Here is a 19,996-nt window from a genome sequence, read left to right on the forward strand (position 1 = left end):
CCCCAAATAGGAGTTCCATCACAGAAGGAGAAAGGATAGAGGGGAAGGGGATCAAGTTGATTCCAAGCCAAAGGCCAGGCGGAACAATTCTGTCTTACAGGCCCTGCAGAAAGAAATCAGTTCCTGCAGGGTTATCTTCTACTTCCAGAGATGGAGGCAGATATGCTACTGAATACCAGCTGCTGGAAACCACAGGAGGGGAGAATTGGGTAGATTGTGGTGCTGATAGCGCCAAGGTTGCAGGTTCAATCCCCGTACGGAACAGCTGCAGATTCCTGCACTGAAGGGGGTGGGACTAGATGATCCTCAGGGTCCCTTCGCTGCTGCAATTCTATGATTCTTTGATTCTCTTGTTCTTGCCAGTTTCCCACAGGCATCTGCTTGGCCACTGTGAGAACAGGATGCGAGACTAGATGGGCCATTGACCCAGCAGGCTCTCCTCATGTTCTTATTTACAATTCTGTTCTTCTCTGGAAATGCTGCCCTTCTCTCCCTCCCCTCTGTCTATGTAGGCTAAACATTCCAGAGTTCCCTGTTTTTGGCTACCCAGTGGCCATGATGCAAAACATCCAAAGGTTAGGAAAAGAGAAGGGAATGTAGCACTCTTAACTCGCCAAGCCCTGGACTCGGAGGACCTCTCAGGGAAGGCCATGTTCTTGGCAGAAATGAAGCCCAACCAACATCTCTCTTGCTCATCAGGAAGTCAGAAGCCCTCATCCCGCTTCCAGTTCAGCCTGGGTCAAAAAAGTCCCTAGTCATTTTATTTATTTTTCTGGCGTGTGTCAACAAGGAGCAGCAGCAAATGGAACCAGAAGAAAGATGGCTTTGCCCATCTTCCGAAACTATCCATTTCCTTCCCTCTTTTCTCCTTCTCTTTGGATCCTTACCATCTTCAACGGCTGATGATCGATGAGGGCATATTTCAAGGCCTTGTTATTCTTGAGCAAGGGGAGAAGGAAGCGGTCCAGCAATATGTCAAAAGTCCTGCCCTCCTGGGGGGAAGGATCGGCTGCTGTCCAAATGAGGACTGGGGGGTGTTTTGAAACTTCAGAGGCAGAACCACCGTGGGGGTCTTGTTCTTGGTTCTTCTCCTTCTTCCCCCACGCTATTGGGGGTCTCCCGGGATGTTTCCCTCAGAACCCAGCCTGAACTGGAAATGTTAGAAGCACAATCCAAACATCAGGAGGTGGGAAAAAGTTATTCCAGCATTTTAGACCTCAGCTTAGGTTCACTCCGGGGTCGCTTCAAGTTATATGCACAGGTTTCCTTCAGGGTCCCCCCCCCAAAAAAAACCCCACACAGATTAAACCCATTCACCAAACTGGTGCTCTCCAGATATTTTGGGCAACTGTTCCCAGTAGTGCTGGCTGAGACTGATAGGAGCTGTATTCCAAAAGATCTGGAGGACACCAAGCTGGCAAAATCTACTTTATAGGCAAGTCTGCTTTTTCCACGAGGTAACGGTGTCCATTTCCATTATGTTCTCATTTACTGTTCTGCTGATTTCAGCTTTGGAGACTGAGTTGGACTCAGCGAAGACTTCAGCTGGAGTATTGTGTTAGAATGTCATAATAAAATGTTCTTTTAAAAAGCCACAAATTGAAAGAAAGCAGGAAAAAGTGACTGAAGGCAAGAAAGGAACGAATGAAATGTTCCTCATCCGAGTCGTTTGCCACCCAAGCTGTGTTGGCTGCGTACAGAACAACAACTGGATTGATAAAGCATAGCCCCCTCGGGTCAAGGTTTTTATTCTTAAAGTGTTACAACCGAAGCATTGGGCAAACGCACAATTTATTGGCGGCTTCCCATATGGGGAGGGGGCGGAGACATCGCAAAATTGACTCCTCCCATCTGCTTTTTTTCGTATACCAAGAAGTGCAGGCAGCCAGGAAGGCTGCAGGATGCAGGAACAAGATATACATTCCTCTCTCCTTGCAGTGATAAGGCAAGCTCAAAAGCTTGCTCTCACTGAAATCCGAAATAAATTCCAAAGCCCTCTGAGGATGAGAAATTGGAGTCTCTTTTTGTGGGAGAAGAAAACACGGGAGAAATCGCGGAGCAGATTTCGATACAATGCTAATCTGGCGCGGCCCAAGACATTTTGGTACCTGGAGCGAGCCACAAAATGATGCCCCCCCCCTCTGCCAGGGAAGAAGGGCGAGTGAAGAGCCACATCAGGGACACAGGTGGAATAAAGATCTGCAATGAGGGTCTGCTGCCCCTGTGGAACCTGCCACTTGAGGCCGATGCACCACCTTGTCTCATGGGTGGGCCGGCCCTGATGCTAATGGCAGAACCATCTCTGCAAGTAAGCCAGGTCACTATAGAGCTTCTCAGCGTACATCTTCATCGATGGCAAGTTGCTCAATAGCAGTTTTCTTGGGGTCCTTTCCCTAATCAATGCATACCAAACAAGAACCTCCCGCCTTGCGAGATATTTCTGTTGGGAGATTCCATTCCACCTTCAGTCGCAGACATGGGATTGTTACGTGTCACATGTCTGTTTACATTCTGGCACAGTTTGCTGGCATAAGCAGAACTTCTGCTGTATTGCTTTTGTTTTGACTCTCTCTCCGAGAAGACGGCAAGGAGAGACGACATGTTTCTTTGTCCTTATTTATGTTTAATAAATCCATAGTTCTTAGTGTGTATCCACTAGCCTCAGCCTCTTCTGTTGCGCCGTTTACATTGCTGACTATAGCGTGCTCAAGTCTGGGAGTCTTGAGTCACTGATTTATGTCGGGGCCAGAGGTCAACACGGCATGGCTGAGAAAGAGATGATTCAGCTGGGGGCTTGCCAGCTGGTCTTTCGACCCCAGGATGCAGACAATTTTCTGTACAGTGGTACCTAGGGTTAAGTACTTACTTCGTTCTGGAGGTCCGTTCTTAACCGGAAACTGTTCTTAACCTGAAGCACCACTTTAGCTAATGGGGCCTCCTGCTGCTGCTGCGCCGCCACTGCATGATTTCTGTTCTCATCCTGAAGCAAAGTTCTTAAGCCGAGGTACTATTTCTGGGTTAGAGGAGTCTGTAACCTGAAGCGTATGTAACCTGAAGCGTATGTAACCCGAGGTACCAATGTATAGCTTATTCTCCGAGAACCATCCCAGTTTCTACACATGAAATGTGCCTTCTGGAACTCTCCTCTACTTGACTGAGCGTTTGACTGCTTGCAGGATATTTTCAAGACCCACCTTATTTCTACGATTGCATTATCTTGATTGTCACTTGCTTTGAACTGTTTTTAATATTGGTTTTCATGTTGCAACCCACCCTGGGTTTGTTACTCGCTACACACCCCGTGCCTCCAGCGGACATCATATCTGGGCCTCTGTTATGTACTGAGATGAATCCTAGAACAATAGGATCCAGAATGCAGCATTCTGATTGCTCTGCAGGAGCCACCCAATCCAGCTCCAGGTGGAAGTGAATCAGCAACCTGATTGGCCTGCAGAAGCAGCCAATCAGGCTCCTGAATTAAGTGAATCAGCAATCTGATTGGCCTGCAGGAACAGCCAATCAGGCTTCTGGATTAAGTGAATCTGCAACCTGATTGGCCTACAGCAGCAGCCCAGAATTAGCCAATCATGCGGGGTCCATTGTGTAAATAATGTATATCTAGCAAGACATTTCAGGGAAAGATTCATTCATTGCTACTAGGAGCTGAATAAAGAGCATGAAATTTACACTTGATTCCAAGTATATTTCAGCCTCCCTCCTCTTTGGAAGAAGAATCCTGAGGCTGTTTGGTGGGCTGCTTTTCAGCTTGGTTTCCTTGCCTCCTGCTCCCTTCTCAAGATGCCATCGCAATCCCTCTACTATGCAAGTAACTGCAGGAGGGGACATACACAGATCCTAATCCGACCCACAAACAAACTGGATAATTACACATTAACCTGAGGTCTTTTGCATGAAGAGCAAGTGCCCTCTCACACATTTTAGTTTTATGTCAGGGGTTTGTACGCAGGTGCCTAGCTGTTCCAAGAATTCCTACATTACAGCCGTGGCCCTAAACCTGGGTAGCTAATTTCTGGCACTCCAGAGGCTGCTGAACTTCAACTCCCAACGCAGAACTCCCGAAAGCAAGACTGCCATCATTCCAAGAGAGCTGCGACGTCTTCACATTGATATTGCAGTGCTTCAAGAAACTCGAAGAGCAGGTGAGGGACAACTGAAGGAAGAAAAAGAAGGCTACCTGAGCAAGAACGTCGAATACATGGAGTGATCTTGTGAAGCTCTTGTCAGAAATGATCTTGTGAAGCTCTTGTCAGAAGTCCCTATTGGCATTAATAAGCGACTTTCAACCCTTCAAATAAAACTTGCCAAAAAACAACAGGCTACTATTTTTAGGGTGAGGCACGTGGAAATAATAATAATAATAATAATAATAATAATAATAATAATAATAATAATAATTATGGGCAGCCTTTTAAAGCAGGCTCTGGGGCTGTGAGCTTCTTTGCACTCTCATCCGTCCAATTTTGTGATGATGCGATTGTGTTGCTATTTATTGCACCCTGCCTTGGGCCAAGTGTGTGTGTGCGTGTCCCCACCACAACCAAGTAAACAAATAGAAACCTAAATAAACAAATGCATCACAGAGATGATATCACTTCTATTCCATAAGCAACGTTCCAAGAACACAAAATACCAGGACTCCAAAAGGAAGGTCAGGCGGTCAAGCATTTCCAGATCGGAATAGATTCCTTTCCTCTGTCCACACATTGGAGGATTTCTTTCTCTCTCTCTTTTTTTCTTTTTTGGAAGCCTGCTTACTACTTGAGTGATTCATGCCTGCTTTCCCCCAGCCTGCCCTCTTGCTGCTGCCACAGGACGCGTGACCTTCCGATGCCCTCGGCGAGGAGATACCCACTTCGCTTCCTGCGCACTGTGTGACCTCACAGGTCTATTCCATTTGCCTCCCAAGTCTGCAGCTTCCAAGGATGTCAGGGGAAGAAATATTTCCCTCCGTGCGAGGGAGGGGAGCAAAGCAAAACCCATTTGCCGTCTTAAATGGGGGGATAATTGGCCAAAGGCGAGCTCAGAGAGAACCAAGCAGTTGAGCGGTGATACCTCTATCCCAGTTCCCTGACATTGGCAGTGAGACCACCGGCGCTCGGGAAAATGGGGAGAATTTATGGCAAAGTGGGAAGGAGTTTGTTTTGAGATAGTTTAATGGTAATATTGAGGAAGAATTTACAAGCGTTTGCTGCTACCGAGTGGAAAAATACATTGTCCACAAAGCCAGCGGTGTTTGCCAAGCGTAATGATTCACTCCTGACTCATAAATAATAGGTCCCTAATGACCAGAGGCTATAAGGCAGCTCGTCTCTTGCCAAATATTTATTAGAAAATAGAGCTAAATCATTAGCTGGGAGCTCTCTTACTGGAAAGCCGAAACCACATCGCTTTACGAAAGGTCATAAGCTATTTCCACAAGAATTTAGACAAAACATTATTGCGTTTTAAAACTTTCATCTTTAGCACCAAAGAAAGGGGGGGAGAGAGAGAACAGTTCATTTGTTCTTTGGAGTATGCGACAGCTCAAATTTGTTCTGAATGCTTTTCCCCTCCAAGCATCCGAAAGGGTAAACAGAGAAGGCAACAAGTTTCAAAGCATCTTCAGAAAATTGCAATTCATCATCTATGTCTTGGTTGGATGGTGGAGAGTAGAGGGAACATTTATCAAAGGGCCGCCACAGCTCACATGGAGACAAGGACAGCATGTGGAACAGAGGTTTCTGGAGTGCGCATGGACAACACTGGCTATTTTTAAAGTTGTCCCACACTTGTAAAAACACTTTGCTGATCTGGGGTCAGATAGAGCCCTAATATGCCATAGTTAAAAGCAAGAACATAAGGAGACCAATGGCCCATCTAGTCCTGTTCACACAGGGGCCAAACAGATGCCTGTGAGAAATCAGAAAGCAGGATTTGATCACAACACCTCCATTGTTCTGCCCGGACACTGAGGTCCAGCTCCGAGGGCCTTCTGGTGGTTCCCTCACTGCAAGAAGCCAAGTTACAGGGAACCAGGCAGAGGGCCTTCTTGGTAGCGGCACCCACCCTGTGGAACGCCCTCCCACCAGATGTCAAAGAGAAGAACAACTACCAAACTTTTAGAAGACATCTGAAGGCAGCCCTCTTTAGGGAAGCTTTTAATGTTTAATAGGTTATTGTATTTTGGTGTTCTGTTGGAAGCTGCCCAGAGTGGCTGGGGAAACCCAGCCAGATGGGCGGGGATAAATAAATTATTATTATTATTATTATTATTATTATTATTATTATTATTATTATTATGTACCAGCAATTCTCCCCTCCAGCAGTTTCCAGCAACGGGGATTTGGAATTGTTACGGAAAAATCTAGGTGTGAGGCTGCTCAGTCCCCCAGCTGGTCGGGCAGAGCCCTCGGGTCCCTGCGGAATAAAGGAAGGAGTCCAGCCACCAACTGGAGCAAATAGCTGTAGGCCAAAGTTTATTGCGCAACAGGTTCAAAGAGGAATTTTGAACACTGAGGATGGGGTGACAAAGACTTTTAAAACTTTCCCACCATATCCCAGAATACAGTTCGTACAGCATCATTGCTACATCCCTGACATGTCACAAAAGGGGAGGGGTAGACAGGGGTTACACTAGTTCAACCTTGGCAAGCAGGGCCAGACAAGTCCTTGGTACAAGATTAGCATAAGCAGACATGGCAGGGCAAGACCCAGGTATAAGATTAGCCTAGGCAAACACCTCTGAAGTCCCACCACCCAAAATAAATAGAAGTTCCTCTGCATGTCTGGACCCCTTGGCAAGCCTGGTGATGGGATTAGGCTTCCCTTGGAGAACAATGAGCCCAGCAATCGTCACCTCTGGGCATTTCCTGGGGTAGGAGGTGTGTACACATGTCTTCAAGCTTGGGGAGGAGGCAGGGAAAAGAGTCCTCTTTCCAAGGGCAAAATGGTGTTGGAATGGAGAAACTTGGCAAAGGTGTTGATTTCATATGATTCATAAAGCTAGGTATATTCCCTGAGCTGTCAAGTCGAAAGGATACATTCAGGCATAATATCTGTAACTGTTAACAACCTTAAAGATGTGCCCCACCCCACATAATTTCCGTAACAGGAATCATTTCTACTTCTTCCAGAGCTAGCAGCCATCAAGAGCTCTCTCCTCCTCCATGAATTTGTCCAATCCTCTTTTCAAGCCACCCAAGCTGATGGCCATCCCTGGCTCCTGTGGCAGGGAGTTCCATAGGTTAACTATGCACTGCGTGGAGACAGACTTCCTTTTCTGTGTCTAGAATCTGCATAACAATTTTGGAAACTTCAGGAAGTCTCACGAACCATGCGGAAGATCTCGTCCTTTGGCCAGCTGAAGCCATTGTTTGTTTTCTCATCGAGTCTTGCATGGGGATGTCATGGGATTGGAAACAAGATTTTATATATGTTTATATATAATAAACATATTATTATATGGATTATATATATATATATATATATATATATATATATGGATATGGATTATATATATATTATTATTATTATTTACCAACCACCAAAACACAAACAGTGAAACCCCGCAGGCGGCTGATACATTGGGTATACAATATCCAATAATATACATATTCAATAATATTTAATAATAACATATTCAAATCAACCATATGTACACTTCTATATACCTTAACACTCCTCCTTCCACAAGGTTTATTTAACTTTTAACATTTTAATTGCCCCAAATTGTTCTATAATTCAATATCTTCTCAAACCAATCCTCCTCTTGCTCACTGACCTTAAACCCTTTCATTCTATGTATCTTCATAGTTAGGTATTCTAAAATCATAATATTATTCAGTTTTTTCCTCCATTGGTTTCACCCCTAGCTCTTCTGCATTTTTCCAATTACTCACTATAACCTGTCTGGCTGCAATTACCATCAATTTTACCCATTTGCATTCCTCTTTTGTTTTTAACTCGGTACTACTCAGGGTAATAAGAACCATTAATTTAGTTATTTCCACGTTCCTTCCCACAGTTCCTGATATTTCTATACCAATCTGCTTCCAAAATTCATTAACGGACAATCCCACCAGATATGACTGTATGTTCCCATCACTCCACATTTCCTTCAGCAATTCTTACTTCCAGATTTTGTAATATGATATAACCTTTGTTGATCAAACTCATGCTGGTAGCTTCGAGAACACTGTCCAGCCATCTCATCCTCTGTCGTCCCCTTCTCCTTGTGCCCTCCATCTTTCCCAACATCAGGGTCTTTTCCAGGGAGTTTTCTTTTCTCATGAGGTGGCCAAAGTCTTGGAACCTCAGCTTCAGGATCTGTCCTTCCAGTGAGCACTCAGGGCTGATTTCCTTCAGAATGGAGAGGTTTGATCTTCTTGCAGTCCATGGGACTCTCCAGAGTCTCCTCCAGCACCATAATTCAAAAGCATCAGTTCTTCGGCGATCAGCCTTCTTGATGGTCCAGCTCTCACTTCCATACATCACTACTGGGAAAACCATAGCTTTGACTATACGGACCTTTGTTGGCTCCTGTATAATACCATTTTTGTACCAGCTTCAACCGCTGTTCGTGGATTATCCTAGAGGTCTTAACAAAGGGTGGTTGTTGAAAGATTATTTGGGATTGGAAAGAAGATATTCCATTATTTTCCAATGTTAAGGCAGGGTCCTCTTTAGTTGGAGTGTTAGTCTCCTGTTTTGCTCTTCCCCACCCAATTCCATCCCTCCACCCCTCCCCCCGTCAGCCCTGATAAGCAACCTCTTCTCTGGTTCCCCATGAAAACTGCATCCTCCGATGCAGAACGGAGGAAGAACTTCGGAGCAAGAACAGGAAAGCTGCAACTCTCTGGAAAGCTACAATAGTGGTGATGGGAGAAGCGGTTCCCAAACTTGTTCAGGCCCCTACCTCCTTGCTTCCATAAATGCACCCCCAGGGCCCATTGACCCATAAAATGCATTATTCAGAAGAGAGGTTTGTACGACCCACCGAGGAAGACAGTAACATGATAAAGCTCAAAACGGTAACAATTAATTGCATGCTTGTTCAAAATAATAATAATAATAATAATAATAATAATAATAATAATAATAATAATATTTACCCCGCCCTCACTGGCCAGGGCCGGGCTCAGGGCAGCTAACACTAAATATAAATTACAATAAAACATAATAGGGAAAAGGAAAAAACAACAACCCCAAAACCCAGTTAATTAAAATACAGCTTAAAATACAGCAAAGAAAAACAGCCTCATTTTAGTAATAGCTCATAAATCAAGACGAAAAAGGGTGGAAACATCAGATATTCACCCGAGCCAGCTATCCATGCTGGTATTACATGGGCCAGCACAAAAGCCAAGGGAAAATTTATATACTAAATCCCATATAAGGGGTCAGAGTGAGTCTAAGCTGAAGGCCAGGCGGAACATCTCCGTCTTGCAAGCCCTGCGGAAAGATGTCAAATCCCGCAGGGCCCTGGTCTCTTGTGGCAGAGAGTTCCACCAAGTCGGGGCCAGTGCTGAAAAGGCCCTGGCCCTAGTTGAGACCAATCTAACCTCCTTGAGGCTTGGGACCTCCAAAGTGTTGTTATTTGTGGACCGTAAGGTCCTCCGCGGGGCATACCAGGAGAGGCAGTCCCGTAGGTACAAGGGTCCTAGGCTGCATAGGGCTTTAAAGGTCAAAACCAGCACCTTCAACCCGACCGTGTGAGGTCAAACCATTGGCAGGTTGTAGTCCCTGCTGCGGCTGCAGAGACTGACATAAGAGAGACATGTTTTGTTGCAGCCGGGGCAGACGAAGGCGTCCGGTTGCTCTGCTGCAGATGCAACATGGCGTTTCTTCTCTTCCCTAAGGCACCGAGCAAATTTTGAACAAGCCAGGAGCAATGGAGAAAGCAGCACTCGAAAGCCGCCAGAGAGGGGCTTGCAAAAGGGGAGCGAGGGGAAATGTTTTCAATTATGGGGGCTGTGGTTTTCACCAAGAAGGCTTCTCTCTGGTGGATAGTCTGCGCCTGCCAGTTGCCAGACTGGGGGCAGGCAATTCTCCCCTCCAGTGGTTTGGAGGGAGAGAGAGCTACTCTGGAAAGAGCAGCGAGATGCATGTGGAGAAAACATTCCAGTTTCTCCCGAGCATCTTTTGTCCCTGCTGGTTTGTGGTTGCGAGATAAATGGAAGTTTATTCTGGGATCGAAAATGACCTCACCCGCTCCAGAGCCGAGGCTTTTGGGAGCATGCGCCCTCCTGCCCGGCGCAGGAACAGAAGTTGATGTGCTGAACTCCCCCAGGGGCCTTTAAAAATCAGCAGAGAATGCCCAGACCTGAGGGCTGGAAGCATAACAAAGCGAAGGGCCCAGTCTCGGGAGCCTGCGCTGGGAATACCCCCCAATTGTAAAATAGGATACGGCTATTAGCTGACATGTGGAAAACTCCAGATGCTGGCCTGCGTCTCTCGCCAGATCCATGTTGATTAGGAGCAAGAAAACAGCTTCTTTCCTTTCAGGAATAATCACAGGGGTTGTTAAGATCCTTGTAAAGCTCGCCTGCAGAGAAGGCCGTCCACCTTTGAAGTGGATGGGGAGGTCAAACAGATCTTTTTGAAAAACAAAATAAAAACGAAATAATAAAAACCCGAAACCAGAACGGGGCCCAGGTGCACACCACCTTCCTTCCAGAGCCTGGGCAAGGAAAGGAAGTGAGGAACAAAGAGTGAGGAACAAAAGGAGGGCATCATTAACGTTTTCGGTGCAGAGTCCAGATCTGTTTTCCAGAACCAGCTTTCGGAGGCTGTTATCTCAAGCTTGTCAGGAAAGGTTCCCCGAGATGACAGTCAGCGTCTACTCAGAACACAGGTTTCCAGGGTGTTTCATCCCCACACACCCTTGTTGGCTTTCTCAGGTCATTCACAAGTCACCGGGTGGCTGCTGTTTACATCATCCCTAATCCCAGGACTAGACGAGTGATCAGTGCATCAGTTTTGAACTTGCCAGGAGATGTTGAATCCCTTTCATCTCTCCCTCGCTTGCAGATCCGCACCCGGCCCCTGATTCCAGCACCATCGGAGCTTGCTGGTTGGAGGACAAAACTGCAGGTGTGGAATCATAGATTAGAATGGAAGGATTGTAACGTTGGAAGGGCCTCAAAGGTGATCTAAATTCACCCCACATGCACAGAAACGCCAATTCGGAAATCCCGTTTTCCAGCATCCAAACTCTGCTGGACCCTCCTCCCTCAATCAAGTCCACCGCCTTCCAAGATGGGTCACCATTCAACAATTTGCCCCATCAGGCAGCACTTCCTAATATTTAGTCCAAATCCCATTTCTTGTGAACAGGACCCTCCCTTCAGGAGCAACAGGAAACAAAGCACTTCCTTTGTCCACATGGCGACAAACATTGGAAGGTGAGCAATGAACCTGTCCTGAAGCTGCCCCTCCTCTGGGCTAAAGGCTCCCTTACTCCTCTGACGTGTCCTTATAGCAGGACTCGGTCTCTTCCAAGTCCTTCACCTGCTTCCTGGCATGTTCCAGGTAAGAACATGAGAAGAGCCCTCTGGATCAGGCCAATGGCCCACCTAGTCCAACATCCTGTTCTCACCATGGCCATCCAAATGAGGAACCCACAAGCAGGATTCAAGCACAAGAGGACTTTCTCCCCTCCTGTGGTTTCCAGTAGGTGTTATTCAGGAGCATTAGGGCCAGGGCCTTTTCAGTACTGGCCCCGACTTGTACTGGTGGAACGCTCTGTCTCATGAGACTGTTGTAAATAAAAATATGCCCTTTTCCCTTATGGGGTATCCAAGAGCCCATATAGAGTCCTTACATAGGTTCCCTATTGGTAGGAGAAAATAACAGAGGTCAACCAGAGAATATTTGAGAAGCAAAGCAGCTAGTAAGCTTGATCTTTATTGATCTGTTGCAACAGGGTACTCCCCTCACACGCAGGAGAGGAAGAGGACCCCCCAAAAATGCTGTGCAAGGGCTTATAAAGACTTTTGAAATTCCCCTCCTCTAGATCAAGACCACCCCCAGAAACATTATGCATTCATCACAGAAGGGGTGTAACCTAAGACCACCCCTCAGATAAGGCGGTCTAAAACAGAACATTTGCATGTTGTTTTCTCCTGTCGCTTTGTTTATTTCCTGTCTGGCAGGTTACTTGATTGGATTTCTTGGGGAGCCTGGGCAGTCTTTTGTAATGATAAGGCTCACACCCTTATTCAAACACAGATTAAGACAGGATTTGTGAAGGAAGAGACAATGGGGAGGCTTTTCCATTTTGACCATGCAGAGAAACATTTACTCAGTTTAGGAATCAAAATGGTTCCAGGTTGGCTTTCCTGTGCTGATCTATGTACGTGTGGTTATGAACGTTGCCATATATCTAAGACCATAAAATTCCTATCACAAGACAAGGGCCCTGTGGGACATGACATCTTTCCGCAGGGCCTGCAAGACAGAGCTGTTCCGCCTGGCCTTTGGTTTGGACTCAGTCTGACCCTTATGTTTCCCTCCGCTTATGGTTTTGATCTATGGGCTACGTTTAAAATGAGGCTGCATTTTAAATTGCATTTTAACCTGCATTTTAAATTGGTGGTTCCCCCCCACCATTATGTTTTTACTGTAATTTTACTGGTGTTAGCCGCCCTGAGCCCAACTCTGGCCAGGGAGGGCAGGGTATAAATAATTTTTATTATTATTATTATTATTATTATTATTATTATTATTATTATCACCAACTGTGGAGGGCAGAGTATAGACATCCTGGCTAGCAGCCATCAATAGTCCTCTCTGCCATCTCTGCCTCCTGGGGAAGCGAGTTCCATAGTTTGTGCTGTGTGAATAAGGCTAGTTTTTCCTGTGCTCAGTCTTCCGACAGTCAGTTCAGCATGGGGCACAAGTGTTGCAAGCCAATCCCCTCTTGATCTGTGCAAAAAGGTAACCTGGCAGGGCCAATCCTGTGCCACCGACAAACTGATCCACTTTCTTTGCCTCAACACCTTGCTATCAAGGGAAATCAGTGGATTCTGCAGCACAAAACTCCAGCCCTCCAGTCTGCCTGCATTTCTGCCTGACTCTTCGACTGACTCCTCCCCAGTTGCTATTTGCCCGACATTTTCTTTTGCTGCTCCCGGCCATGCCCAAAACGCATTTGGGAGAAGAAGGGCTTCCAGCTCAGAGGTTGCGTCTTCCTGGCCAGTTTGAGCCCTGGCCTCCCTTCCTTTCTCTGTCTTCCGGCAATTCAGGGCCAATGAGCTACGGTCAAAGGTAAAGGGACCCCTGACCATTAGGTCCAGTCGTGGCTGACTCTGGGGTTGCAGCGCTCATCTCGCTTTATTGGCCGAGGGAGCCGGCGTACACCTTCCGGGTCATGACTAAGCCGCTTCTGGCGAACCAGAGCAGCACACGGAAGAGCCGTTTACCTTCCCGCCGGAGCGGTACCTATTTATCTACTTGCACTTTGACGTGCTTTCGAACTGCTAGGTTGGCAGGAGCTGGGACCGAGCAACGGGAGCTCACCCCGTCGCAGGGATTCGAACCGCCGACCTTCTGATCGGCAAGCCCTGGGCTCTGTGGTTTAACCCACAGCGCCACCCGCGTCCCTATGAGCTACAGTAGCAGCAGCCAAAAGGGCTTGTCGTTCCGGCCCCCAGGTGGCCCACAAAACCGGCAACTTGACTTCTGGTAGTCCCAGAGTAAACACGGAGAGCAGAGAGGGAGAGAGAGAGGAAAAACTCTGGTTGGAATAACTCTGGAAGGAGAGGGAGGCAACAGATTCTCCTGGAACAAGGAGGGAGCCCCCAAGTCCGGCGCTGGGAGACTTTTTATAGAACGCAGCCTGGCCAAGATAAGCTACCCGAGTTATATTTGTGCAGCATATTTCAAGTAATAAGACACCCCAGAGTGTATTATAACATGTTGGGATAACCCTGTGCTCCTTGCGGTCGTGAGATGGAGCGGGAGAAGAGGCCGCCGATGAAACAGCATCTCAGACGTCAGCAAGGTCGAGAGAGAGAGCCTTTCTGTCCCGGCAGGTCCCGATGGCTCCCTTTGGGATCCGACAGGGCTTGAGCAACAGGAGTCGCTCCTGAGACGGAGGAAGAGATGTCTCAGGCTCAAAGTGGCGGCTGTTTTGGTTGGGAAGGGGCGTCGTGCAGCCCTGAGCGTGCTCCCTAATGCGCCGCCGAACTTCCAGGCGTCTTTGTAACACGACTCCGAGAGCTCTGCGAGTTTATTTATCTTTTTGAGAAATGTTGATCTTTTTTTAGCGTGCCCAATCCATGGTGCAAGAAGTCAAATGGATATTTTAAGATCCAGCTGTTGGGACCGGGTTCCTCATCATAGCTCCGGTTTCCACATCAGAACTGCGAGAAATGTAGCTTTAGTAGGAGAATTCAGGCTAGGGGTGAGGCAGCAGCTTCCGATCTTCCTCCTTCAAGACCTGCTTGGAGGAGGAGGTCCACCAGTTCAATCTCCAGTGGCATCTCAGGCAGGGCCAGGAAAGACAATGCCCAAAACTCTGGAGAGCCACTTCCAGACAGTGTAAAGCAGAGGTCATAGGATCATAGAATGGAAGAGATGGAAGGGACACCAAGAGTCATCTAGTTGCAGGAATGGTATTCTGTGTCCAGGGCAGCTGTCTCCCAGCTCCATCTGGTATGCAAGCTGAGACCCTCCCTGCCTGCAGACTGTCTGGCCAGAGTGGTGCATGCTCTAGTTATCTCCCGCTTGGACTACTGCAATGCGCTCTACGTGGGGCTACCTTTGAAGGCAACTTGGAAACTGCAATTAATCCAGAATGTAGCAGCTAGACTGGTGACTGGGAGCGACGGCGAGACCACATAACTCCGGTCCTGAGAGATCTGCATTGGCTCCCAGTACGTTTCTGAGCACAATTCAAAGTGTTGGTGCTGACCCTGAAACAACAACAAAATTTCTAGAAAAAGAGGTGCCAGAGTTCACCATGAACACGTCCCTCGTTGTCTTAGAATGGCAACAGTACCCGCCTAAGAGGGACTCGAGTTCCTGTGAGTTCCCACTCAGAAAAGCCCAGTTTTAGTAGATTTCTCTCTCTCTCTCTCTCTCTCTCTCTCTCTCTCTCTCTCTCTCTCTCACACACACACACACACACACACACACACACACAAATGGTATTAATTCTAAGTATTTAATTGATTTTAATGCTTTTTTCCTTCCATGTTTTGTTGTTGTTGTTTAGTCGTTTAGTCGTGTCCGCCTCTTTGTGCCCCCCTGGACCAGAGCACACCAGGCACTCCTGTCTTCCACTGCCTCCCGCAGTTTGGTCAAACTCATGCTGGTAGCTTCGAGAACACTGTCCCACCATCTCATCCTCTGCTGTCCCCTTCTCCTTGGGCCCTCCATCTTTAGCTGTTTCTATCTGTAAGTCGCCTTGAGTTGCTGTCAGGACAAAGGCAGGATATATATATTAGTGATAGCACTTTTTGAAGTCTCGCATTGTTTTGAGCACATTAGTGAGAAGGCGCAACCCTTGTGAGAGATGGAAGGGTAGGGTGCCATGGGAGGAGACCTCGCAAGAGCCAAGGGCTCCAGCATCTCTGCCCCCCAGGCGCGTTTTGACATGACGTTCCCCCGAAGGCAGGAAGGAGGAGGCCAGGTCAGGGTCAGGGGTCTGCCTGGGACAGAGGCCAGGAGGCAGGGAGTGCCTCTGGCGAATCAGGGCCCGGGGAGCACATGTATGCCTGGCTTTGGGGTGGGGTTGCCTCCTGCCCGCCATGCTAGAGTGCACAAGCATCTCACGCCCGTCTCCTCTGTCAGTCAGACGTCTGTTTAAGAGCCGCTGGGTTTGCACATCAAATGCCTGGCGTGTTCAGGAAGAGAAATGTAATCCCCGCAATTTCTTTGAGAAATTACGGACCCTGACATTTTACACCTGTAATTATGATAAAAGCTCCCGGCGGAAGGCTGCCAAGGTTGCTGCGAAATAAATCACTGCCACCCCTCTCTCGGAGGAATTCCGAGAGCGGCCCGTGGCCATAAATTACCACGGGGGAGAGAGAGAGGAGGGTCTCTCCAGGCTTCTCTGCGGCGATGGTGGAAGAAGAGCCGCACGCTGAAGGCACAGAGATTCCAAAGACTTGGAAGAGACCCTGGGGGTCATCCAGTCCAACCCCTTGCAATGCAGGAATACGCCGCTGTCCCATATGGGGATCAAACCTGCAACCTTGGCGTTATCAGTACCACACTCTCACCAACTGAGCTACCCTGAAGGAGCGTCTCCACCTCCGTCATTCTGCCCGGACACTGAGGTCCAGCTCCAAGGGCCTTCTGGCGGTTCCCTCCCTGCGAGAAGTGAGGTCACAGGGAACTAGGCAGAGGGCCTTCTCGGTGGTGGCGCCCGCCCTGTGGAACGCCCTCCCATCAGACATCAAGGAAATAAACAACTAACAGACTTTTAGAAGGCAGCTTTGTTTAGGGAAGTTTTTAATGTTTGATGTTTTATTCTGTTTTTAATCAGTTGGGAGCTGCCCAGAGTGGCTGGGGAAACTGGATGGGCAGGGTATAAATAAATTATTATTATTATTATTATTATTATTATTATTATTATTATTATTTGGGCCCTTGTATTTACGGGACCGCCTCTCCTGGTCTGCCCCGCAGAGGACCTTAAGGTCCATGAATAACCATAGTTTAGAGGTCCCGGGCCCTAAGAATGTCAGACTATCCTCCACCAGGGCCAGGGTCTTTTCAGTGATGGCTCCGACCTGGTGGAATGCTCTGTACCATGAGACCAGGGCCCTGCAGGATTTAACCTCCTTCCGCCGGGCCTGTAATACAGCTATTCCGCCTGGCCTTTAATTTGAACTTAGCCTGATCTTTTATTTCCCTTCTCTCCCCCCCCCCCTTTTATGAAGATCACCCGCTCTGGGACCCCACAGCTAATTCTCCCCTGGCCTCCTCGCTGGCCCAAGTAGGACTAATTCTGCCAGCTAGCCCTGGTGACTATCTAATGCTTATTAGATGGGTTTTCCCCCAAAATTGATTTCTGAACTTTGAATTTTATTGTTATTCATGCTTTTATACTGTATTTTATGCTGCTTCTATGTTGTATTACAATTAAGTGTTTTAAATTTGTTGTTAGCCACCCTGAGCCCAGTTTTCTGAACCAGGAAGGGCAGGGTATAAATAAAAAATATTTATTTATTTATTTATTTATTTATTTATTTATTTATTTATTTATTTATTGCAAGATCACCTTGCCCCATAGATGCCCCCTCGACCTGCCCCAGGTGCCACCTAACACTCATTCCACATCTCTTATTCTTCTAGTGTGGCAGCATCTGACCTTTGGAACTCCCTGCCTCTTGACGCCTTTGCTGAGCTCTTGCCGGCACTTGCTAAAGACATTCTTGTTCAGACAAGTCCAGCCGGAGAGTCAATGAGAGTTTTCCTCTGTTCTTAGTCTTTTGCTGTTTTAGCTTTTGGAAAGTTTCGGATTGTTGTTGTTCATTGTCTTATTGATAATTTCATTGCTTTGTCTTCTTTTTGTAAACGGCTCTGAGGTTCTTTTTTTACATTCAGGTGGTTCATAAATTTTATGGGGTGGGGTGTGTGTGTGGAAATAAATTAGAATGCCCATCCAGGCCCACAGCCAAAGATATGAAGGTGTTCTCTGGGTATCTGGCTGAGAAGAACTGCAGACTTTTGGTCCCTGGACCAAGGTTCCTAGCCTCTGGGTTATCCAAATTGGTCCTCTGGCTGGTGGTATAAAAAGCCACTGAGGAGTCCAGAAGAATCACAAGGTCATGTTCTCCCAACATAATCCCCTTGCACGGTTCACCAAAGCAGCCTCAGGATCAAATTCTGATGGAAAGGGAACTAGAAACTGAGAGCGGGGAGAGGGTTGTGGGGGGTTAGACTAGATCAGGGAGGGCCAACTTCCAAGAGACTGCAATCTACTCACACAATTAAAAACTGGCAGTGATCTACCCTTTTTTTGGGGGGGTGGTGTTCAGGTCGTAGTAGTTGAGCTTTTTTTTTTAGGGAAGAACGTTCTATTTTTAAACGGGTGATTGATGAGGGCAAAGGAATACCTGAAAAAAGTTGCTCATCAATAATAATAATAATAATAATAATAATAATAATAATAATAATAATAATAATTTATTATTTATGCCCCCGCCCATCTGGCTGTGTTTCCCCAGTCACTCTGGGCAGCTTCCAACAGAATATTAAAATACAATAATCTATTAAACATTAAAAGCTTCCCTAAACAGGGCTGCCTTCAGATGTCTTCTAAAAGTCTGGCAGTTGTTTATTTCCTTGACATCTGATGGGAGGGAGTTCCACAGGGCAGGTGCCACCACCGAGAAGGCCTTCTGCCTGGTTCACTGTAGTTTCACTTCTCGCAGGGAAGGAACCACCAGAAGGCCCTCGGAGCTGGATCTCAGTGTCCGAGCTGAACTACGCGGGTGGAGACACTCCTTCAGGTATACTGGGCAAAGGCCGTTTAGGGCTTTAAAGGTCAGCACCAACACTTTGAATTGTGCTCAGAAACGTCCTGGGAGCCAACGAAGATCTTTCAGGACCGGTGGTATATGGTCTCGGCAGCCACTCCCAGTCACCAGTCTAGTTGCCGCATTCTGGATTAGTTGTAGTTTCTGGGTCACCTTCAAAGATAGCCCCACATAGAGCCCATGGCAGTAGTCCAAGTGGGAGATAACCAGAGCATGCGCCACTCTAGCGAGACAATTTGCGGGCAGGGAGGGTCTAAGCCTGCGTACCAGATGGAGCTGGTAAACAGCCGTCCTGGACACAGAATTGACCTGCGCCTCCATGGACAGCTGTGAGTCCAAGATGACTCCCAGGCTGCGCACCTGGTCCTTCAGGGGCACAGTTGCCCCATTCAGGACCAGGGAGTCCCCCACACCTGCCCGCCTCCTGTCCTGCAAAAACAGTACTTCTGTCTTGTCAGGATTCAACCTTAATCAACAGATCACTAATGAAGCAGTCAGCGATCTGGAGGACGGGACGAGGAGGTGGGGCCGGATGGAGGGGCCAGCGATCGCCTGCAATCTGCCTAAACCTCCAGGGAATCGACCAGTAGATCGCGATCAACCTGTTGGACATCCCTGGACTAGATGATTCTTGGGGATCTTCAAACTCCGTTTATTTATTTATTTATTGCATTTATATCCCACCTTTTCCTCCAATGAGCTCAAGGTGGAATACAACAACCCTGTGAGGTAGGTTGGGCTGAGAGGCAATGACTGGCCCAAGGTCACCCAGGGAGTTTCATGGCTGAGTGGGGATTCGAACCCTGGTCTCCCGGGTCCTAATCCTAGTCCAACACTCCAACCACTAGACCATGCTGCCTCTACCATTTCTATGATTCTGTATGCCATTTGTCCTGATGCATTTGACCTTCAACAAGCCATGGCGGCTCTCAAACTGGGGGCCCCCTGCGGAAGTCTCCCCTGGACTCTCTCCTCACATCCACTGTCCAGAAGGGGAAGGAAAGGCCAAGGATTCACAAACCGGGCCATTCTTGAAAATTCCCTTTGCACATGTTTTTGGAATCACCAGAATGATAAAGCTGGGTGAAAATCTACTACAGACCTGTCAGTTCCTTGGCAGAAGTTCTGAGCTGTGTACTAGTTTTAAATAAACTGGCTACAAGATCCCCCCCCCCAAAAAAAGTGAATTATTAGACTTTTATCTCATGGATTAAGAACCAAAAAATTTTAAACGAAATGTAACACCCCCTCTCCACCCAGAGCTGTGTAACATTAGAGTGTTTAATTTTATTAAAAGTTTGTTCACTTCAATAGCCTTTAAAATCTTTCTTTATTTTTTCAGGAAAAGGTATGGCTGTTAGAATGAATGTGCTCCCTAAAACAAACTTCTTGTTACAGAATATCCCTTTTACAGTTTTGGGAGAAAATGTGTGAGGGATTTGTGCAGCAGAAAATGATTAATAACTTTATATGGGGGGGGGGGAGAGAAGGCTCAGATTAGC

The 19,996-nt window shown here is 47.2% G+C and overlaps 1 long non-coding RNA gene across 1 annotated transcript in view; it reads right to left on the minus strand.

Moving 5' to 3' along the window:
- The window catches only part of LOC310742595, a 143,981-nt gene extending 125,066 nt beyond the window's left edge, over positions 1 to 18,915 (minus strand). Inside the window, exon 1 of the long non-coding RNA XR_014538593.1 lies at positions 18,855 to 18,915. This is a non-coding gene — a long non-coding RNA (uncharacterized lncRNA). The remainder of the gene's footprint in view (positions 1 to 18,854) is intronic.
- Between the last annotated feature and the right edge of the window lie 1,081 nt (positions 18,916 to 19,996).

The sequence above is a fragment of the Podarcis filfolensis genome (assembly GCF_964270895.1).
Source record: "Podarcis filfolensis genome assembly, chromosome: 9".
NCBI lineage: Eukaryota > Metazoa > Chordata > Lepidosauria > Squamata > Lacertidae > Podarcis > Podarcis filfolensis.